The sequence below is a fragment of the Chrysochloris asiatica genome, unplaced genomic scaffold (assembly GCF_000296735.1).
Source record: "Chrysochloris asiatica unplaced genomic scaffold, ChrAsi1.0 scaffold00088, whole genome shotgun sequence".
NCBI lineage: Eukaryota > Metazoa > Chordata > Mammalia > Afrosoricida > Chrysochloridae > Chrysochloris > Chrysochloris asiatica.
The window spans coordinates 1,943,078-1,950,844 of record NW_006408606.1 but is presented as its reverse complement, the minus strand read 5'-3'; positions in this window follow the sequence as shown (position 1 = coordinate 1,950,844).

Below are 7,767 nucleotides of genomic sequence, written 5' to 3'. Positions count from 1 at the left end.
CGGCAGTAAAAGGAAAATATTTCATAGATGTGTACCAAATTCTTTTTTTTCACCTGGAATAGCAACCATAGTCATTAATAGTCACTTTTTTTTTTTTTTTTTCCACTGTTGTTTTCTAGTGTCATAGTGATATACATATTTTCCCCTAAAGACTCCAGGAAAACAAAGTCCATTGAGAACATCAGGAAAAACAAAAGTACTACAATGCACCTTTTAAAGAATGGAACCATAATATAGGTTCATTATTCTAACAGTTATACCTGCCTGAACCTGATCCAAAGATTACCTTCAGGCCTATACTTGCTGCTGCTTTATTGTTGCTTGGTGCCATTGAGTTTGTTCCAATTTACAGCAAATGATACAGGATTTTTAAGGAGCAGCTAGTAAGTTTGAGTCGCCAATCTTGTGGTTCAAACCGATCTTGCAGTTGAGTGCTTTATCCCACAGTGCCACACTCAGAGATGTCCAGTGGTATAAATGATATTGTTCTAACCAGCCAATCAGGAGTGCAGTGACTCTGTAGGATAAACAATGAACTGTGAACCACAGAGTCAGTGGTTTGAGTTCACCGGCCACTCTGTAGGACAAAGATGAGGTGTTCTGCTCCTGTAAAGATTTAAGGAGCTCTGGTTGCATAGCGGTTGCAAATTGGGCTGTAAACCTCAGGGTCAGCAGTTTGAAACTACCAGCTATTCCATGGGAGAAAGATGAAGCTTTCTACTCCTATAAAGATTTATAGCCTCGGAAACCCTGTACAGGGTTGCTATGAGTTGGAAACGACTCCACGGCACATAACAACAACAACAATGATTTAAAGACTCAGAAACACTATATAGAGTCACTATGACTCAGAACTGATTTGATATCACTTAATAACAACAACAATAAACTGTAAGCTTAAGTTCCCTGCTCTATCAATGGCTCTAAAAGACTAGTGAATTTACTTAAAGTTTAGAAATTAGTCATACACTACAAAACTTAATAACTTTTGAAATAAAAGTTTATTTAAATATCTCAAGTTCTCTTTGAAATCTATATTTTCTCAATAGCTATATTTTGCTTTAAAATTTCTTTTAAAATGCTTACACCTAATCAGTCTGCTGTCAATGAGTCTAGTTCTACCATGGTGACTCTAAATAGAAAAAAAAAAAAAAAAAGAAAAAAGAATGTTGCTCTTTTGTGGACTGTAACTCTCATTTTTCTTTCTAGGAGGGGCTGGTGGGCCAAAACCATCAATCTTGCACTCAGTAACCCAATGCTCTGCATACATTGAGTCACCAGGGTTCTTTCCACACTGAATTGGGATGACTCCTTCTTATTTCTCTTTTAAATTATCCTTGGGCTATATTAGTCCTGGTATAGCACTATAGGATAAGCACTGTACCATAATGTCTATTTGAACTGCAAGGTCGGTGGTTCAAACTCACCAGCCACTCCTCAGAAACCCTATACAGGGTTGCTATGAGCCTGAATGGACTCCATGACACTTTAAAAGAACAACATACGAATTCAAACAATTCTCCCCACCCCTGGCTACCATCTAAAGTCAAATCCCTTCATAGGAGCTTTTCAAATCCTGGTGTGACTCTGTAGGAAAAGCTCTCAACCACAAGGTAGGTTTGAACCACAGGTCGGCGGTTCAAACTTACCAGCCACTCCTCAGAAACCATACAGAGGGCTGCTATGAGTCAGAACAGCATCAATGGCACTGAAAACCAGAAACGTACCATGGCTAAAGAAAATTTGAAATGCAAACTTATTTTGTTGTTGTTGTTACATGCCTTCGAGTCAGTACCAACATAGCAATGCTATGCACAACAGAACGAACCACTGCCTGGTCCTGGGTCACATCACAATTGTTGCTATACATGAGCTCATTGTTAATGTCACTATTCCAATCCATCTCATTGGGTGTCTTCCTTTTTTATATGACCCTCTACTTTACCAAACATGATATCCTTCACAAGGGACTGGTACATCCTTATAATATGTCCAAAGTATGAGAGATGAAGTCTCGCTATCCTGCATTCTAAGGAACAATCTGGCTGTACTTATTCCAAGACAAATGAATCTGTTCTTTTGGCAGTCCATGGTACTTTCAATATTCTCCTCTAGCAACATAATTCAGATGCATCAATTCTGTCATTGTCTTCCTTATTCACTGTTTCAAATATGGAAGCATGTGAGTTTAATGAAGATACCATGAATTGGGTCACATGCACCTTGGTCCTAAAACTGACATTTTTGTTCTTCAACACTTCAAAGAGAGCTTGTGCAGCAGATTAGCCTAATGCAACATTTTGTTTGATTTCTTGACTGCTGTTTCTGTGAGTGTTGATGATTGAACATACAAAAATGAAGTCTCTGTCTTCAATCTTTTCTCCATTTATATGGATGTTGTTTATAGGTCCAGTGGTAAGGATTTTTGTTTTCTTAACATTGAGATGAAACCCATAATGAAAATTGTGCGTTTTTTATATTCATCAGTAAGTATTTTAAGCCCTCTTCACTTCTAGCAAGCAAGGTTGTATAATCTGTATATCGCGGGTTGTTAATGAATCTTCCTCCAATCCTGATGTTACATTTTTCTTCATATAATCCAGCTTCTCAAATTCTTTGCTATGCATACAGAATTAATAAGTGTGGTGAAAGAATACACCCTGGTGTACACATTTCCTAATTTTAAGCCCTTCTGTATTCTCCTGTTCTTTTTGAACAACTGCCTCTTGGTCTATGTACAGATTCTTCATGAGTGCATTTAAGTGTTCCAGAATATTCATACTTCACAATGTTGTCCATAGCTTGTCATGATCCACACAATTGAAAGCCTTGGCATAGTCAGTAAAACACAGGTAAAATTCTTTCTGGTATTCTTTGTTCTCAGCCCCAAGATCTATCTGATGTCAGCAAAGATGTTCCAAGTCCTCTTCTGAATCTGACTTGAACCTCTGGATGGTCTCTTTTAATGTATGGTTGTAGCTGTTTTTTGATTACCTTTAATAAAACTGTATTGGAATAGGATATCAATGTTATTATCTGATGGTTTCTGCATTCCATTTGGTCACCTTTCTTTGCAATGGCCAGGTAGTTATCTTCCAAATTTCTTGGCATGGATGAGTGAATGCCTCCAGTGCCACATCAGTCCATTGACAGTTTTCAGTGTTTATTCCATCAATTCCTTGTGCCTTATTCTTTACCAGGGCCTTCAATGCACCTTGGACTTCATGTTTATGTTCATTGGCTCTTGATCATATGATACTTCTTGGTTAAGCATCGACCATTTCTTTCTGTTACAGTGACTATCTGTATTCTTTCCATCTTTTTTATTTTATTTATTTATTTTTATTAGCCCCCCTTTCAACATTTATTTTCATCTATTCCCTTACATCTATGATTAAGTACTGTAGTTTAAGGAAAATCAAGTTATTATAAGAAAGGCCTACTCCAAAGAACTTTAAAATCTATGAAGGAGCTCAGAAAAGACATTGTTCATGGACTTAAGGACTCCCTTTCCACTCAGCACGAATGAGGTCTCAGATTCCTGAACACAGTAGCCCAAGTGGCCTGAAAACATGAGTGAAACCTGTGTGTCACTTACATCCCATACCAGGGGCTTCCTAATAAGTTAAGTCACTGTCTGCTAAAAGATTAAATTGAATTATTCTCACAGGTTTTCCAAAGAAGTAAAACTAAGTTCTGGTATGATAAGCACTGGACTGCTAACTGCAAGACTGGTGGTTCAAACCCACCAGTCACTCCTTGGAAACCCTATATACAGTTGCTTATGTGGCTCTGTGGGTTAATGCGCCAGACTGCAAAGCTGTTTGAACTGCAAAGTCTGTGATTTAAGTTCACCAGTTGCTCCTCGGAAACCCTATACAGGGTCGCTATGGGTCGGAACTGACTCGATGGCACTTAAGAACAACAACAAGCGCTTTTGAAAACTTTTTGGTTATTTTAGTATTTCAGAGGAGTTCTGGTGGTATGGTGGGATAAGTAGTGGGTTATTAAGCAGATGGTTAACATTTCAAATCCACCACCTGCTCCAAAGGAGAAAGATGAAGCTGTTTGCTCCCAAAAAGATTTACAGTCTTGGAAACCCTAAGAAATAGTTGAACTCTGTCCCATGTTGTTTTTAGGTGTCATTGAATTGATTGTGACTAAAAGTCACTCTATACACACCAAAATGAAACACTGCCCAGTCCTGCACTTTTCTCATCACTGTTACACTTGAACCCATTTCTGATGCCACAGTGCCAAAACATCTTGGGGGTCTTCCTCTTTTTCACTTGCCATCCACTTTACCAAGCATAATGTCTTTCTCCAGAGACTGGTCCCTCTTGATAACATGTTTGAAGTATGAGAGACAAAGTCCTGTCATCCTGGTTTCTAAAGAACATTCTGGCAGTACTTCTTTAACACATATTTGTTTGTTTTTCTGGCAGTCCATGGAACTTTAATATTCTTATCCAGCACCATAACTCAGATGCACCAATTCTTCTAAGGCCTTCTTTATTCATTGCCCAACTTTCACATGCTTATGAGGCTATTGAAAATACCATGGCTTAAGTCACGATGTTATTTATTGGTCCAGTGGTGAGGAATTTTGTTTTCTTTACAATGAGGTGCAACCCATACCAAAGTCTTTGATCTTCATCAGCATTTCAAGTCTTCTTGCGTTCATCAAGCAAGATTGTGTGATTTTCATATCAAAAGTTACTGATGAGTATTCCTCTAATGCTCACGCTATGAAGTTGGTAGAATTGGTAGAACTGAAGAAGTTGGTAGAATTCTTCGATTTCATTATCACTGGCTCTAATGGTTACTGTGTAATTCAGCTTCTGTTTGCTCAAATTCAGCTTCTGGGATTATTTGTTCAGCATATAGATTGAGTAAATATGGTGGAAGAATACAACCCTGGCACACACTTTTCCTGATTTTAAAACCACTCAGTCTACACTTGTTCTTTTCGAATGACTGCCTCATGGTCTATGTACAGGTTCTTCACAAGCACAATTAAATGTTCTGAAATACTCATTCTTTGCAATGTTGTCCATAGCGTGTCATGATACACACAATCAAAACCCTATGCACAGTCAATAAAGCACAGGTAAACATCTTTCTGGTATTCCCTGCTTTTGGCCAAGATCCATCTGCTATCAGCAAATGATATCCTTGTTTCATGTCCTTGTCTTAATCCTGCTTGAACCTCTGGCAAATTTCCTGTAGATGTTGCAGTCATTTTTTAATTATCTTTTGCAAACTTTTACTTGCATGTGGTATTAATGATGCTGTTCAACATTTTCCACATTCTGGTGCGTCACCTCCCTTTGGTATGGGATCAAATATGGATCTCTTGCAATCATGTAGTGAGGTGGTTCTCTTCCAAACTTCTTGGCATAATAAATGAGTGTCTCCAGTGCCACACCAGTTTGTTAAAATATTTCAATTTGTGTTCCATCACATCCCAAAGCCTTGTTCTTTATGAATGCCTTCGTTGCACGTTGTACTTCTTCCTTCAGTATCATTGGCTCTTGATTATATGCTACCAGCAATTCCAAGAGAGAAAGATGTGGTCGTCTGCTTCTGTAAAAGTTTCAGCCATGAAAACCCTATGGGCTGCTTCTACTGTCTCCTATAGTCTCACTATCAGTCCAAATCCACTTGAAAGCAATGGGTTTGATTTGGCTTTTTGTATTTCAAAAAGAAACATTACGGTTAAAACAAAAAAGAAAAATGGCGGTGCATCAGTACCTTTCCACACACAGCAGCTGAGTCAGGGGAGGCTGGCATCTTCAGTTATGAGATTCTTGGGCAGTAAGTCTAGCTTCTGACAACTTTTCATCTTTCCACTGAAAAAAATTACAGTCTTTCCTATCTCTACAGGCAGAGCAGACATAAAACCTTCTGGTTGCTTCTGTCCTTTGGTTCACCTTTACAAACAGAAGAGTAGGTCTGTAAGGGCACAGTGGGGCAAGGTCAGTTGGGTCGTCAGGAAACACAAACTGTATGCCCGAGCTCCCCGGGGAAGTCCATGCTCCCTTCAGCCTCCATGGCTTCCTGCTGCTCCCTTAGGGCCGCCATCTTCCCACTACCTTCCTGAAACCTTTCCATCTTCTTTTGATTCCTTCTGCATCATTCAATATTTTGCCATAGAACCCTTCAGTACTGCAAGTTGAGGCTTGAAATTTTTCTTCACTTACCTCTGCTTGAGAAATGCTGAGCTTGTTCCATTTTGGTTTTCTAACTCCAGGTTTTTGCATATTTGATTATAATATTTGACTATTTCTTTTTAAATTGACCTTTGAAATTTTGTGTTCGGCTCTTGTACCTCCTTACTTCTTCCATTTGCTGTATCATCTTTATGCTGGAGAGCAAGTTTCAGAGTCTTTCTTACATCTATTTTGGTCTTTTCCTTCTTTCTTGTCTTTTTAATGACGTTTTGCTCTCTTACTGTATGATGTTCTTGATGTCATCCCACAACTGTTTTGGTCTTTAGTGTCTAATGCAGCAAATCTGCTCTGTTTTGGTCTTTAGTGTCTAATGCAGCAAATCTGCTCCTCAGATGATCTCTAAATTCAGTTGAGTTATATTCAATGTCATATTTTTTGTTCTTTTGAACTTGTTTTGATTTTCTTTTGCTTCTGCCTGAATTTGCAAATGAGCAATTGATAATATGTTCCACAATCTGCCCCTGGCCTTGTTTTGGCTGATGATATGAATCTTTTACACTGTCTCTTTTCAGTGATTTGCTCAATCTGATTTCTGTATATTCTATCTGGTTAGGTCCATGTATATTGTTGCCTTTTATGTTGTTTAATAAAAAGATATTTGTAATGAAGAAGTGATTTCACTTGCAAAATTCTATCGTGTGATTTCCAGCATCCATTCTATCAACAAAGCCATATATTCCAACTACTGATCCTTCCTCTCTTTTTGCAACCTTTGCATTCCTATAGTCCCTAATCAATATATCTTTGTTGCTTGTTAGATCAATCTCAGACTGAAGAAATTGGTAGAATTCTTCAATTTCATCACCACTGGCTTATTGTTGTTGTTGTTAAGTGCCGTCGAGTCGGTTTCGACCCATAGTGACCCTGTACAGGGTTTCCGAGGGTGTAAATCCTTACGGGAGTAGAAAGCCTCATCTTTCTCCCGCGGAGCGTCTGGTAGTTTCGAACCGCTGACCTTAAGGTTCGCAGCCCGATTCGTAACCACTATGCTACCAGAGCTGGCTTATTACTTGGTGCATAATTTAGATTAATAATGGTATTAACTGGTCTTCCTTACAGGTATATGGATATTATCCTATCCCAGACAGCATTGTACTTTAAGACTGATCTTGGTATGTTCTTTATCATGATGCATTTGATGCCATGCCTCTTCAATTTGTCATTCCCAACATAGGAGACCACATGATTGTTAAATTTTAAATGGCCAATGCCAGTCCATTTCAGCTCTCTAATGCCTAGAATATCAATGTTTATGGATTATATTTTATTTTTTTTAATTTTCCTAGATTCAATACTTAATATCTTCCATGAGCTGATTGTTAACAAATATTTTCAGTTATTTCTCTTCATTTTGAGTTGTGCCACACCAGCAAATGAAGTTCTTCACTCCATTTGTATCATCTTAATCAATTCTACTTTGAGGAGGCAGAAATTCTCCATTTGCATTTTGAGTGCCTTTCAAACTGAGGGGCTCATTTCTGGCACTATATCTGACAATATTCTAGTACTTTTCATCATGCTTCAGTATGCAATA